General features: G+C 45.5%; 1 long non-coding RNA gene across 6 annotated transcripts in view; it reads right to left on the bottom strand.

Moving 5' to 3' along the window:
- LOC146854927 (uncharacterized) overlaps positions 1-13,673 on the bottom strand; it is a 184,387-nt gene extending 170,714 nt beyond the window's left edge. For 3 of the 6 annotated variants that reach the window (XR_014981249.1, XR_014981251.1, XR_014981247.1), the window contains exons 1-3: positions 13,608-13,662; positions 13,328-13,479; positions 13,144-13,231 (exon numbers count right to left, since the gene is read on the bottom strand). This is a non-coding gene — a long non-coding RNA (uncharacterized LOC146854927). Of the gene's footprint in view, positions 1-13,143; positions 13,232-13,327; positions 13,480-13,607 lie in introns of all 6 variants that reach the window. The other 3 variants (XR_014981252.1, XR_014981248.1, XR_014981250.1) reach the window with 2 other exon arrangements.
- Between the last annotated feature and the right edge of the window lie 2,594 nt (positions 13,674-16,267).

The raw sequence follows: 16,267 nt of genomic DNA, 5'->3' as shown, positions 1-16,267 counted from the left end.
CGGGGGCTTAAGTTATAGTTAGCTGAGCTAACTGTAATGGCTGAATTTCTCTGGTTTTATACGAGTGAAATGTCAGCCTAACTCTAACGTTATTGTAACCTGTGGTTTTTTCAGTAAATATCTAATGTTTTTTAAATGTTAATTGCTAACTATAACGTCCCTGAAACCTGTGGTTTTTTCAGTGAATATATATATATATATATATATATATCCACACCAAGTGCTCGCCTTAAGAGTTCAGCAAGCGGGACACAGCTCCGGGCGCAAACAAGGAATTTTATTAAAGAGAATTCAAAGCGCAGTCCTTGCAATGCGTGAAATGTTCAGGCAGACGCGTTTCTGGCCTCCTTGGCCGTCATCAGTGCCGGTCTCACGAATGATGAGACTGTCCTGGGTTTGACTCGGGAACCATTCCCTAAGAGGCAGTCTCTTGACTCCTCCCCCATGTTGCAGGTGTGTTATATCCGCTTGTGAATTTGGGTGAACTGCATGGTGGTTACTGTAGTCCATCGTGATGCCTCATTGAGTAATGAGAAACTCCAAACATCTAGTGATGCTCCATTTTGCTGGCGTTGGACTGTGTTTCACCTCAGAACTCCCAGGTAGATTATGCCCCTCTTAGTTTTTACCTTGTTTGTGCCCTTATCAGGCAGCCGCTATGCTGCCTCCTCTCTCCCCTCGCTGAAAATACACACCAATTGGCGATGGCTTCGCTCGGGGGGGCGCCGCGTTTGTACTCCTCGTACTGAACCTGTCTGCTGATAAGCGCGGAGCTCCAGACCGAGAGGGCGTGTCCCAAAGTCGGTTTCAGCGTTCCCGATTATTAATCCACACCAAGTGCTCGCCTTAAGAGTTCAGCAAGCGGGACACAGCTCCGGGCGCAAACAAGGAATTTTATTAAAGAGAATTCAAAGCGCAGTCCTTGCAATGCGTGAAATGTTCAGGCAGACGCGTTTCTGGCCTCCTTGGCCGTCATCAGTGCCGGTCTCACGAATGATGAGATTGTCCTGGGTTTGACTCGGGAACCATTCCCTAAGAGGCAGTCTCTTGACTCCTCCCCCATGTTGCAGGTGTGTTATATCCGCTTGTGAATTTGGGTGAACTGCATGGTGGTTACTGTAGTCCATCGTGATGCCTCATTGAGTAATGAGAAACTCCAAACATCTAGTGATGCTCCATTTTGCTGGCGTTGGACTGTGTTTCACCTCAGAACTCCCAGGTAGATTATGCCCCTCTTAGTTTTTACCTTGTTTGTGCCCTTATCAGGCAGCCGCTATGCTGCCTCCTCTCTCCCCTCGCTGAAAATACACACCAATTGGCGATGGCTTCGCTCGGGGGGGCGCCGCGTTTGTACTCCTCGTACTGAACCTGTCTGCTGATAAGCGCGGAGCTCCAGACCGAGAGGGCGTGTCCCAAAGTCGGTTTCAGCGTTCCCGATTATTAATCCACACCAAGTGCTCGCCTTAAGAGTTCAGCAAGCGGGACACAGCTCCGGGCGCAAACAAGGAATTTTATTAAAGAGAATTCAAAGCGCAGTCCTTGCAATGCGTGAAATGTTCAGGCAGACGCGTTTCTGGCCTCCTTGGCCGTCATCAGTGCCGGTCTCACGAATGATGAGATTGTCCTGGGTTTGACTCGGGAACCATTCCCTAAGAGGCAGTCTCTTGACTCCTCCCCCATGTTGCAGGTGTGTTATATCCGCTTGTGAATTTGGGTGAACTGCATGGTGGTTACTGTAGTCCATCGTGATGCCTCATTGAGTAATGAGAAACTCCAAACATCTAGTGATGCTCCATTTTGCTGGCGTTGGACTGTGTTTCACCTCAGAACTCCCAGGTAGATTATGCCCCTCTTAGTTTTTACCTTGTTTGTGCCCTTATCAGGCAGCCGCTATGCTGCCTCCTCTCTCCCCTCGCTGAAAATACACACCAATTGGCGATGGCTTCGCTCGGGGGGGCGCCGCGTTTGTACTCCTCGTACTGAACCTGTCTGCTGATAAGCGCGGAGCTCCAGACCGAGAGGGCGTGTCCCAAAGTCGGTTTCAGCGTTCCCGATTATTAATCCACACCAAGTGCTCGCCTTAAGAGTTCAGCAAGCGGGACACAGCTCCGGGCGCAAACAAGGAATTTTATTAAAGAGAATTCAAAGCGCAGTCCTTGCAATGCGTGAAATGTTCAGGCAGACGCGTTTCTGGCCTCCTTGGCCGTCATCAGTGCCGGTCTCACGAATGATGAGATTGTCCTGGGTTTGACTCGGGAACCATTCCCTAAGAGGCAGTCTCTTGACTCCTCCCCCATGTTGCAGGTGTGTTATATCCGCTTGTGAATTTGGGTGAACTGCATGGTGGTTACTGTAGTCCATCGTGATGCCTCATTGAGTAATGAGAAACTCCAAACATCTAGTGATGCTCCATTTTGCTGGCGTTGGACTGTGTTTCACCTCAGAACTCCCAGGTAGATTATGCCCCTCTTAGTTTTTACCTTGTTTGTGCCCTTATCAGGCAGCCGCTATGCTGCCTCCTCTCTCCAGCTAACTATAACATGTGTGAAACCTATGGTATTTTAAGTGAATTTGCAAGGTTTTTTAAATGCTAATTCGTAACTATAACGTGTGTGAAACCTATGGTTTTTTCAGTGAATATATATATATATATATATTCACTGAAAAAACCATAGCTTTCAAGCACGTTATAGTTAGGAATTAGCATTTAAAAAACCTTAGAAATTCACTGAAAAAACCATAGGTTTCAGGGGCGTTATAGTTAGCTGTACTTTTCACTCGTACAAAACCATTGAAATTTCCCCATTATAGTTAGTTCAGCTAACTATAACTCGCGCGCCCGCAATGCACTGCTGATGACATCACATATTACATCACTCATGACATGGTCAGTGACATCACTCATGACATCACTGATGACATATCAAATGACATCACTGATGACATCATCCAGTGAATGTGTGTTTTTCTGAAAATTACATATGTTTTATATATGTATATCTCAAGGTCAATGGAAGAATAAATGGGTATATAAGAGTCTAAATGGATGATTTGTTTTTGAAAAATTGATTGTATAACTGACTGATTAAGTGTATCTTAGTGAATACATGGCTTAGTGAGTAATGTTTAAATATGTAAATATCTGTATCAGTCTCTCACTTTGTGTATAATTGGCTGCATGGGTTGGCGAGTAGCTGCATGAGTGTCTATATAGGTTATTAGCTGGTTATTTGAGTATCAGTATGAGTGTCTGAGTGTCTGTATGGTTCGGTGGGGGGTATTACGTAGTGCATAGGTGCATGAATGAGTGACTCACTGTTTGTATGTGTTGAAGACAGCATGTGTGCACAACTGTATGGGTGGATGAGTGTGTGCATGGGTGTGTTAGTGAGTGAATGACTGTCTCAATAGTGTCTTTATGAGTAACTACATATGTTTTAAACTAGTATATGTGACTATTGGTGTATATAAGTGAGTATATGTGAGAGTTCGAGATTGAAAGAGTTCCTATATGAATAAATATGTGTTTCTATAAGTGATTGTTTAAAAGACTAAGTATGTGTAAGTTTCTGTAGAAGTAAGTGTGGTGGTGTGTGTATAACTGTATATGCAAGTAAATGGATGTTTGATTCTTTATTAGCATGAGTGACTATGTGTGTGAGTAACTCTATGGATGAGTGGTGTTGTGTAACAGGATGTATAGGTGTATGAGTACATATGATGAGTGAGTACATGTATGAGTGAATGTATAGGACTGTTGGTGAATGAGTGGATGTGTATGTGGAGCTTAGAATTACTGAATAGGTTGTAGTAACTGGTATTGGTATGTCCATTGTTTTGAAAATGTTAGTTTCTATTTTTGAATGTGTGTATCAAAGGTTATATTAGGGGGAGAGGAGGTCTGCCACTCTATCACAAGGATGATGTCATCAGTGATGTCATCAGTGATGTCACTGACCATGTCATGAGTGATGTAATATGTGACGTCATCAGCAGTGCATTGCGGGCACGCGAGTTACAGTTAGCTGAATTAACTATAACAGGGGAATTTCAATGGTTTTATACGAGTGAAAAGTCCAGCTAACTATAACGCCCCTGAAACCTATGGTTTTTTCAGTGAATATATATATATATATACACACATATATATATATTCCATAAGAAGTTGCTCACGCATGTAAAGACTCCACACCCAACTAGTTTAACCCGTCTTTATTCCGGCAGGCTGCAGCTAACTGGAGACAGTTCTCCCAGCTAATCTCATGACATGTCGCCATACGCGTTTCGGGGATACATTCCCCTTGATCACCGGCTTGGCTATAAGGAAGGAACAGCTTAACTGTTCTGTGCAGGTAATTATAGTTCTCAGTCCCGCCCACCTGGGTGTGTCTGCGCTTGAGCATTATGGTACCCGTAGTTTTTGATAACTCCGTAGTGGATGCTGCTGTTCATTTTCCTCTGCAAATAATAATTCCAGTCAGGTTGCCGGTAAAATCTGGGCCAGTTCGCTGCACACTTGCGCCACACCAGAACAGGTACATTGCTCCTCGTGTGTGTCTCATGGCTCAGAGACACACAGACCCGCTTTTCGAGCGGTGGGGTGTCTTCATGGCCAGAGCAGGCCACATATATTCCATATGAAGTTGCTCACGCATGTAAAGACTCCACACTCAACTGTTTATTTTTTATTTTGTTTATTGAGATTTTCCATGCCATCAAACATTCCAAATCTGCACAGTTATTTCATACAGTAATGTAATCATTGAAAGTGAGATTACGTGTGCAGAAGTACTATGATTCCGTGTCATTAATACTAACAAGAACTAAAACAGAAACAACTTCCGCCTTACATTTACATCTGCCATACATATACATACTCAATTGCTCACTATACAGGCTAATATATCTGTAACAGAACCTGGGTTGCATGTATCCTGTCCACAATAGTACACACCTAAGCATTGTTGTACATAGTAGCCCCCGTGTTTCATGGCTAACTCTATACCTGAACACATATGTGTACCTTTACAGTACTGTTATCTTATCAGCTGTTACCTATCGCGAGCTTCCCTTCCACTTGTGCCCAACCAGGCCATAAATGGTTCCCAGATATCCTTTGGGAGCGACCTGCTAGGCATTAACTCCCAATAGTGTGACAATTATTCTTTACAGTAGGTAGCATCCTTCACCCATTCTGCTACGGTTGGGGGCGCCTGTTTTCTCCAATGGATCGCCACCTGTCTCTTGGCTGGGAGCAACAGAAGTGCTACGAGTTTTCTTTTTCCCTTAAGTGTGTTGAGAACATAGCCCAGCAGTGCTATCAACGGAGAACATACCATAGGATAGCTCATCATTTGTCCAATATGGTTAAATACTGCTAGCCAGAATTGTGCTATCGGTCTGCACTCCCAGGCTAAGTGAATAAAGGTGGCCCTCTGAGAGCCACATCTCCAGCAGCCCCATGCGGTGTAACTGTGTTGGTGTACGATATAAGTGATGCAAATAATTAAAATGAATCAGCCGAAGTCTGTAATTCGGCGATAAATGTTGTAGTTGAGTACAGCAGAATGCCCATTGCTTATCTGTTATGTTAATGGCTGCATCCTCCTCCCAGTATGTTTTGGAATGGGCTACGGTAATAGGAGACTCGCATTGGGTAATTCTATAAAGGCGTGTAATCAGTTTACGGGCTGATGGTACAGATATAATATTTTCCAGTGCCGGTAGCACGTGGGGCAAGTCCTCATATCTGGCCTTACAAGCTGCTCTGATCTGGTAGTAGACGAACATGTCTAATGCTGTGGGCGGTGCCGCCATGCACATCTGTTGTAGTGTAATGAATGTGCCTTCTAGGTACAGATCTTTGCCTTTTAAGAGCTCATGGGATGCCGCCCTCTGTTTGGTAGCACTATCTAATAATGGTGTAATGAGTGGGTTACCGCCTATCGGCATAGATGGCACAAACAGAACCGTTTGGTGTGCCCTCTTTGCCAGCCCATGCCACGCCCATCTCAGTGTTTCAACAGTGTCTATCTCTTGGTGAGGGTGTTTGTATTGTTGATAGAGTGCTGTGTTCAGTGGGAGGGGGGCAACTTTGTCCAGTTCAATCGCCACATCTGGCTGGTATGGTGTGGGATGCTGCCAGTAGTGGAGGAATTGCGCTTGTGCGCAGTATGCGTACAATTCGAAGTCTGGGGCACTGAGTCCTCCTTCTGTAAAGGGCAACGTTAGGATGTTCCAGGAGATACGTGGTTGTTTACCAGCCCTTATCAATTCTAATATGCTAGATCGTAGTCTTTTAAAAAAGTGTGCGTTTAAGGGCGTTGGTATATTCCCGAAGAGGTACAACAGCTTTGTGAGTATTACCATCTTCGTGATTGCTATATGGCCCGCTAGGGACAATGGCAGATTCCTCCATCTTTGTACCTTCCCCTCCAACCAGTCAATCGCCCTTCCATAATTGGCCGACCATACCTCCTGCAGATTTCTACTAATCCATATCGCCAAATATCTGATCGGGCCATAAGCCCATTGAATTGGGAATTCTGTATCAAAAGAAGTGGTGCCATCTGTCAGTGGTAGTATTGTAGATTTGGTCCAGTTTATCTGGATACCCGTTAGGCCCTCATAGTGCACCAATTCCCTCATCACTGGTGCGAAATTTGTTTCTGAGTTCATTAGACATATCGTCATATCATCTCCATAAATTGATATTAGCAATCCCCTAGAAGTGAACCCGATACTGCGCTGGGTATAATGCTGCTTAAGGCGGGCTGCCAGGGGTTCCATGGCAATCGCAAAAAGGAGCGGCGAGAGCAGACAGCCTTGTCTCGTTCCTCTCGTTATATTGATTGGGTCTGAGATTTGGCTGTTCACCCTAACTCTCGCTGTGGGAGTGTTATATAATAGTTGGATTTGTTTCAGAAAAATGGGACTTAGTGCCATGCGTGTCAGGGGCGTGAAAAGGAATTTCCACTCAAGGGAATCGAACGCCTATGTGGCATCTAGTAAGGCTGCAATGGCCTGCACGTGAGGAGCCAAATAGTGCAAAAGAGCGAATATGGTGCACAAGTTGTGCGCCGTCGATCGGCCTGGTATGAATCCCGATTGGTCAGGGAGTGCTATTACTGGGAGAAGGGGCTGCAGCCTATTTGCCAATAGTTTTGCATAAATCTTGGCGTCCAGGTTTATTAAGGATAATGGGGGGTACGAGTCTGGCTGGGTTGGGTCTTTATCTGGCTTGAGCAGGGTAATTATTGTGGCTTCTCGCAGGGTCTGTGGTAGCAGTCCAGTTTCTAGTGCTTCCTGATAAACCTGCAAAAGTCGTGGTGCAAGAATATCCACATATTCCTTATAAAAGGCTGCAGTTAATCCATCTGCTCCTGGGGCCTTGTCTGCCGGCATGCTATTTATTACTTGTCTGATGTCTTCTGCTGTAAAAGGCAGTTCCATATTTTCTCGGTGCCAGCGGTTAAACCATACTAATGCTATCGTATCCAGGTATTCTGTTATATCGGTCTCTGATGGGTCTGTCTGGGAGGTGTATAGAGTCTTGTAAAATTGAGTCATAGTTCGTAATATTTCAGGTGGTGTGCGTGAAGGCGGTGCAGCTTGACTTTGGAGTTCAGTAACATATGCCGAGCCCCTTGGCGTGCGTAGGAGGCCTGCTAGTGTTTTCCCTGTCCTGTCTCCCTCCCCAAATCTACGCGCTCGTGTGTATTAATGCATATACTTAGTTTTCCTGTCCGCCTCTTCCTGAAACGCTGCTAGTTTGCTTCTAATGTGAGCTAACGTGGTAGAAGAGGGGGTGTGTAATATTAGCACTCTAGATCTCTAATCTCTCCCTCCAAACGTACAATAGTGTTTTGTATATCTCGAAGCACTCCTGCTGGGCATTAACTCCCAATAGTGTGACAATTGGTCTTTACAGTAGGTAGCATCCTTCACCCATTCTGCTACGGTTGGGGGCGCCTGTTTTTTCCAATGGATCGTCACCTGTCTCTTGGCTGGGAGCAACAGAATGCTATGAGTTTCCTTTTTCCCTGTTTTCAATGCTATGCATTCTCCTCGGGTTACCACTTTAAAGGCCTCCCAGAGGGTCCCCAGAGAGTCCACCGTGCCTTCGTTTATTTCAAAATAGTTTGTGATTTTGTTATGGAGTTCTTCTCTGAATACCTGATCTAATAAAGCACCTGATGGGAATCTCCAGCCGAAAGGCTTAATCTATGGTTTGGGTATATTTAGTTTGAGTTGTACAGGTGCATGATCTGATAATGTAAGTGGATGGTGTACTGTGTTGGCGACCCAAGTATGTAAATCTTTTGTGGTGAGCCAATAGTCCAGTTCGGACCAGGCGTTTCGATGGTGTGTTATGCAAGTCCCCTCCCTGTCAGTCGGGTGTAATGCCCTCCAGGAATCAATTAGCTGTAGTTCTTCAATGATATCTTTGAACATGGAAGCTGCCTGCGGATGGTGCGTTCTGTAAGTTCCTATTCTGTCTGTTTCTATGGAGAGGACCACGTTGAAATCACCCTCTCACAGTATTGCTGCATCCCCTAGTGTTTGGATCTCCCGCCAGATTTGCTGAAAGAATTCGGGGCAGTCTGAATTAGGACCGTATGTATTAACAATTACTATTGGGCTATTATATAGTTCTCCTTTTACCAGAACGTACCTCCCTTCCATATCTGTTATTGTTTGGTGTGTCTTCCAAGGAAGGCCTTTGCGAATTAATACCGCTACCCCCCGGGAGTAACTTGAGTAGCCGGAGCTGAATATCTCTCCCCACCTGTTGTTTTTCAGTGTGGCCGCCGAATTGCTTGTCAGGTGTGTCTCTTGCAATAGACAAATATCCACTGCATGCCTGGTGAGGTAGGAGTGCACCAATCTGGTTTTTCTACGGTCATTCAATCCCTGTATGTTCCAGGTAAGGCATTTAAGGGCTGTCATGGCGTTGCTACACATTGTGGAGGACGTTGCATGAGGGTATCAGCCATGCGTCTGGTCTGTTACTTTGCATGTCTGTGGTGTATAGTATAACCTGTAGTTCTGACCATCTATTACTGTCGATCTTTGTGAGCATGTGTGTGTGCGTGATATCCTCCCCCTTGTACCTACTGCAAGAGCGGTTGACGGCAGTAACATATAACTTCCTTCCCCCTCCCCCTCCCACACCAACCCCCTAATCAGGTTGTGTTCTCCCCTTCGTTCCCCCAGACAACTTCAACAGATCTCCTGTACATCGGGAGTTTTTGGGAATCATCCCTCGGGGATGCGTGGGGTCGCTGGCAAACACTCCTGCCAGGTTCCGCAGGGTGGCCGAGCACTCAATGTAGGACTTGGGGTCTATGTTCACATTGGGTTCTGTATCTCATCATTCATGTGACCTCGTAACTTACTACCCCAGGTTCCCGGCTCCCAGTTCATCAATTTGTTTCTACCTTGGTGAATCCAGAGTTTTTTTTATCTGTTTCAAAATGTAAATCACATATCGGCCCACTTCTCTGCATGTTCATGAGACCATGCAGATTTTCTTGTACTCAGTCATTGTCGCTGAGGTTGTTCTCTGTACGATCGTCTGTGTCCGAGGTTCACTGCTTCTGGTCTTTCGCCATCTGTTTAGCATATTTCAAAGATGCCTTTGCGTCCGTAAAGAAGGTGGATCGTCCACTGCCATGAATTTTGAGTTTAGCGGGGTAAATCAGGGCATATTTGGGACCAAGCTGTTGGAGTATCTTTTCGGCCGGTAGGAACTCCCTGCGTGCAGCCTGCACTTGTAATGTAAAGTCTGGATATAATGACACTCCATTGCCCTGATATTGGAGGGAGCCCCGTTCCCTGGCTAGTCATAAAATCGTGTCCCGATCTCGATAATTTAAAACTCGTGCCAAGATTGGTAGTGCTGGTGCGCCTGGCGGAGGTTTAGGACCCAGAGTACGATGTGCTCTTTCTATTACAAACATTTTGGAAAGCTCGGACCCAAACAGCTCATTTAACATAGTCTCTATGTATTTCTCCATATTTGGTATATCCGTAGATTCAGGAATTCCCGTAATGCGTATATTGTTCCTGCGCGATCTGGCCTCTAAATCTTTGTCTTGGTTTTAATGAGGTTTAGTACTGCTTCCATTTGCAGCATTTTGTCGCGTTCCTCCGTTTGGTTGTCCTCTGCTTCCGAGAATCTCCTCTCAAGGGCGTCCAGACGATTTTCATGCTTATCTACTCGCTGTGTTATTCTGTCCATACGCTCAGCTAGAGTGTCTATTTTAGATCCTATCACTTGTATGCTTATTTTTAGGTCTTTAAACATGGCGTGCATGGGCCAGCAGCTGCGTCTTCCGCATTTTTCGGTGCGATGTTGTCTCCTTCGGTTTGTTTGCTAAGTTTTTTTTCAAAGCTAAGCCGACGTTGTCAAGTGTCTGGTTTCCCCATTGTCTCTCTAGTTAGAAATGGACTGTTTGGAAGAGTTTCCGCCAGTCTCCCCACACGTCACCTGTTCTTTGCGCCGGTGTTATCCAAGGTGTTTGCTGGTAATGGCCCGGCTCGTTCACATCCAACACGCGCATCTACCAGTCTAGTGGTGCTCCTCTTATTTCCGCCCCGAGTGTGAGCTATGTCCACGATCATGCTGGAGGCGTCTGTCGGTCTCCAAATCCGCTTGGAGGAGTCTTAGCCTTGAACACACCTCCTGTGCACATATACACGCTCCCCACCTCAAATGCTCTTGCGTTGCACTTCTGTTTCCGACCCCGTCCTCTACACGGCTTGCCGCAGTGTGCCTTTGACCGAGTTGTGCTGTTCTGTGTGTTTGAGATCTTCAAATTGCAGCAGCCTTTGTTTGTGTCGACTCACCGATACCAGTGTCACTGCTCAGCCCAGTTCAGTGCGACGTTGCTGCTTTTTTGGCCCGGTATGCAGTTTCGTAGATTGTCCCTCTGTTAGACACCAGATGTAGCAGCATCCCCAATGGCCCACTTCAATCTCGACGCTGCGCTACTTTCCGACAAGATGGCGGCTTGTCTACCACCTAACTACTCTCTTCGGCTCTGCGCCTCTCGTGCTCTGTGGGCGGCCTCACTCCGATCGGTCAAGGCCCATTCAGCTCCACGTCTCCACACCTCTCTACTGGACGTCTGTCTCACCGGGGATCATATGTGAAAGGTTCTGCATCTTGGAGCGCATCTCCCCTGCCGAGCAGCCCAGCTCCCGTCAGTGCCGTTTATAACATCGCCGCTGCCAGCTTCAGTGGTGTCCTGAATTGGGGGAGCTGATATGTATTATATTCCCTAACAGTTGGCAGACCGCCGAAATGTGAGGCAGCCCCCCGGAGTGCCATTCTTCCTGCTCTGTCTGTCCGTTCGATGCTCTGTGGCAGCCCCCGTGTTTTAAGGTAGAGCACTCACCGCTATTTCCTGAGCCAATGACTGGCCGCCACTATCATATGGTTGCGGGCCGCAGTGATCAACTCGCAATGCGCCACGCCTCCTCGGCGATCAGCTGTTGGTTCCCGGCACCTTCCGCCACCTCCGTGGGCTTGGCACCTACTTGAGCCCCTGGCTTCTACTTCACAGCCGTGTGACCAGGCCATTTTCGGGCCTGGGACACGTTGCAGCTATCAGTGCCGCAGTGGAGGCGCGCGGGGCTTTGTCACCTTAGCGCTTGGACCCCGATCGGTTCTTCTCCGCTTTCTGAATGATTTTGGCAAGTTTCCCCCATCCTGTGCGCGGATAAGTGACGGATTTTGGACTCAGCCGGCGGAGTCGCTTTACAGTGCGGCCATCTCGCTGCTCAGCGGAGCCACGCCCCCCCTCCACACCCAACTTTAGCTTAACACTTCTTTATTTCGGCAGGCTGCAGCTAACTGGAGACAGCTTTCCCAGCGAATCTTATGCAATGTTGGCATACGCATTTCGGTGATACGTTCCCCTTGATCACCGGCTTGGCTATGGGGAAGGAACAGCTTAGCAGTTCTGTGCAGTTGATTATAGTTATCGGTCCCGCCCACCTGGACGTGTCTGCGCTTGGGCATTATGGTACTCGTAGTTTGTGATAACTCCGTAGTGGATGCTGCTGTTCAATTTTCCTCTGCAAATAATAATGCCAGTCAGGTCGCTGGAACAAGCTGGGCCAGTTCGCTGCACACTTGCGCCGCACCAGAACAGGTACGTTGCTCCTCATCTGTGTCTCATTGCTCAGAGACACACGGATCCGCTTTTGGAGTGGTGGGGTGTCTTCCTGGCCAGAGCAGGCCACATATATTCCATAAGATGCTACTCATGTATATAAAGACTCCAGAACCAACTTTAGTTTAACCCTTCTTTATTCCGGCAGGCTGCAGCTAACTGGAGACAGCTCTCCCAGCGAATCTTATGCCATGTCGCCATACGCATTTCGGGGATACGTTCCCCTTGATCATCGGCTTGGCTATGGGTAAAGAACAGCTTAGCAGTTCTGTGCAGGTGATTATAGTTAGGACAATCCTGCGCATACATACAGTTTATCAAATCAATGTTGACATGGGTAAGTACAGAAATGACAAAAGAAGCATCCGCATATAAACTGGTAGTTCTGTTTAATAGGCGTAACCAGCCGACACGTGTTTCGTCATGGAAAGAGTAGACCACGACTCTTCAGGGCTGGGAAAGATACAAAACATTTCATGCTAAAACATATGCCACAAAAGCAATAGTTACGAGATCGTAAAAAAGACAAAAACGTAGAATAACTCGCCTATCCTTGAAGAAAGGAAAAGAGAACACAACTAATTCAAGAGGGTGCTAAGTGACGTGCTGATAGGAGCAAAGGTGTTGAGTCAACCTACACCACCGCTCGGTGAAAAGAAACGAAAAAAAAGGGAAGAAGAAAAGGAAAAAATTATTTCAAATGCGCAACAGAAATGCAAAAGAACACGAAGTCAAGGGAAAAAGTCTAGTAAGAGTGCAAAGACGATTCGGGGAAAGTGCCCAGGATCTCTATAAGTGAAGAACCAAAGTTGCGTCAATACCTGTAGATTTAGCCAAAACGACAGTGGATGCTAGAAAAAATGTATACACGGAAAATGATTTAAAAAAACTACGTATAAAAAAGGCTTAAACAGTTACCCCAACCTAGTGTCAGTACACAAGGATTACAAAAGGATCTTACCCCTCAACCGGTGATAATTCCAACCCGGCTGGGTAAAGCACTAAGTGAGAATGGTAGGTCAATCAGGCCAGACAAATCGGTATAATCTCTGTAAAAATGGAAGAACATCACCTAGTGTGAGTGGCCAGAAAGTTCATGTGTCATAAGTAGGCAACACTTCATGGTGCATGAAAACAAGTCATACCTTCAAGTTCGAGCAAAAGTAGTCATCAAGATGCCAGCCGCCAGTAACGTAAAATCAAGTATTTAAAGTGCAACGTATTCAACATGTATTGACTCTAGCCCGTGAGTATAGGGCAAAAGTTTCAGCACGAGAAAGTCTATGCGACCATAAACCTGAAATAAAACAGAACGGAGCCCAAGTCAGGCAACGCAAATACATCCAAGAATACTCGTATTGAAAAACAAAGACACTGTGCCAGTGTCGGTACCTGTACAGAGGAAACTATAAAAACGGGACTTACATGGTGGAAGGTATGTCAAGACGTCCTGGCGGCATCAATTTGGTGTACGAGTGATTCCGAGACAAGTAACCCGGAAGTGCTTAAGTATCCAGAAAGTGCCCAAACACTAGAACGTAAGTGTACGGATCCTGAGTGAAACCGGAAGGGGGAAGACCGAAACACACTATAACTCCTCAAAATTGTGGAGCAAGACAGGTGAATACAAAACCTAATCGTTATTATCTGTGAAAATAAGTAAATAAAAACCAAAGATCGAAACACCACCATTGTTGTATTAACTGCTACAGCACAACCGCCATCTGTCATATGGTTAATCAGAGGATAATCGCTACAGGAAAGCAGCAGCAGAAACACGTGGTGCATTGCAGTCCCGTGATTGAGACAAGTAACACCAAAGCGGTATTAGTAGCCAATATTTAAGCCATTGTCAATACTATAAAGAGAGGGTATGGTGTATACCAACAAGAAAAGGCTAATCCAAAACAATGTAGATATCAACTGAGCGCCAATCGAGTACTAAATCTAGAACAAGTGCTGAATTCCCCTAGAGTAAAGGGATAGAGGACAGGAAGGTTTAAGTAAGAGGCAGGAAGGTGTAAGCAAGAGGCAGGAAGGTGTAAGCAAGAGGCATGAACGCACAGAGAGTGGTGATACAGAAATCATTCAAAAAACGGAGCCGCTGGTTATATACATCTGAAGGTATGACAAAAGTGAACTAAGCATGGGTAGTGTGCAACATAAAGCGCACTGACAAATCTCAGGCAACTGGTCAAACCAGTAATAAGACAGAACATAAGTCTACGATGAGACTTGTACATAATGTGGAACAATAAAAAAACATGCTGAACAATGGGCACTACACATGAGTAGAGAACATAGAAGGGTTTGTAAAAATGCACCAAGCACTTTAAGCGTCATAGTGTAGTGTTGTACAGAGTAAGGTGGAAATCACATCCAATCGTGGTGTAATAAAATTGCGAGTGGTACATGTGTCACAACAAAAGTTACAGATGGCGAAGGAGCAACAAACAGGCAGGAAGATTGGCAAATGTAACTTAGTAGGGACATGACATAAGTGTAGAATACAGTAAAAGTCACGATACCAAGTAGCCGACATGGAAAAGCTAAATGGCGTATTCCACACCAACATGTGTATTGCAAATCTCAAACCAGAAAGTGTTGCATTTCAGAATCAAAAGTTACAGAAGGCGAAGGAGCTACCCACAGGAAGAAAAAGTGGCAAATGTAACATAATAGCGACATGACATAAGTGTAAATTACAGTAGAAGTCAAAATACCAAGTAGCAGACATGGAATGGCTGAATGGCTAAATCAACATCAACATGTATATTTCCAATCTCAACCCAGAAAGTATTGCATTTCAGAATCATAATTGAGACCATGCTCCACCGTCTGGAGGCGCATTATCCACATTGCCTCGCACTGTCTCAAGCGAAGTTCTCTATTGCCGCCTCGAACCCCGACATCTACTGTTTCTATCCCAAAGAATTGAAAACCTTTGCGGGTGTTCTGTGTGGAACAGCTAGCAGTGTGTAAAGCTACTGGATATCTAGCATCGCCCTGGTGAATTGCCCTAGTATGTTCCCCAATTCTTTCCTTGAGCGCCCTGATGGTGCTGCCCACATATTGTTTACCACAAGTGCACTCTATAATATAGACCACGAATTTGGTAGTGCAGTTGATGTTAGATTTAATGACATATTTGTTGCCATTGTGTCTAGCAAAAGATAAGGTCTTGTGTTTAGCCCATCTGCACACACCGCAGCAGCCGCATTTGTGAAAGCCTAATGTCAGAGGTGTGAACCAAGATTGATTCTTTTGATCTCTTGGTACAGTGGGACTCAGTCTACTGCGTAGATTGTTGCCTCGTCTGTACATGATCTGTGGGTGACTGGTAAGGAACTCTCTAAGAGAGGTGTCAGTTTGTAGAATACCCCAATGTTTATTGAGGCTTTTCCTCATGATGTGACTTAAAGCATTGTACTCTGTTATCATACGTATATTACGCTCCGTGGTCGCCTTTTTAATGGTTCTAGGAAGTAGGGTATTTGTGCGTTGCACTCTAGCTATTCTGTTATTAAGATTTGATGGAGAATAGCCCCTCTTTTGAAATCTCTGTTTCATATCTCTGATGCAATCTGCAAATTCCCAGTCATCACTGCAGTTGCATCTGGCTCTTAAAAATTCACCATAGGGAATTGCGTGCACCTGGTGGAAAGGGTGATTGCTGTGCGCATGTAATATGGAATTACATGAAGTACTCTTGCGAAATAAACGACTATTCAATCTGTCATCCTTGATAAAAAGTTCTACATCGAGGAATGTTACACTTGTGGTGCTGTAATCCATAGTGAATTGCATCCCAAAACTATTGGTGTTGAGATAAGAGCAGAACCTCAACAGCTCACTCTCACTACCGGACCAAATTAAGAGACAATCATCTATATAACGGCCCCAAAAAATTATGGAATTGCTCCATTCCGTTCCATTAGGGCCCCAAATCCATTCCTTCTCAAGACAACCCATGAATAAATTCGCAAACGATGGTGAAAAACGTGAACCCATTGCTACTCCTTTCACCTGTTTGTACCATTTGTTCTCAAACAGGAAGAAGTTGTTGTGTAGTATGAGCTGCATCA

Source organism: Triturus cristatus, chromosome 4_1 (genome assembly GCF_964204655.1).
Source record: "Triturus cristatus chromosome 4_1, aTriCri1.1, whole genome shotgun sequence".
NCBI lineage: Eukaryota > Metazoa > Chordata > Amphibia > Caudata > Salamandridae > Triturus > Triturus cristatus.
This window is presented reverse-complemented; position numbering and strand designations above follow the sequence as displayed.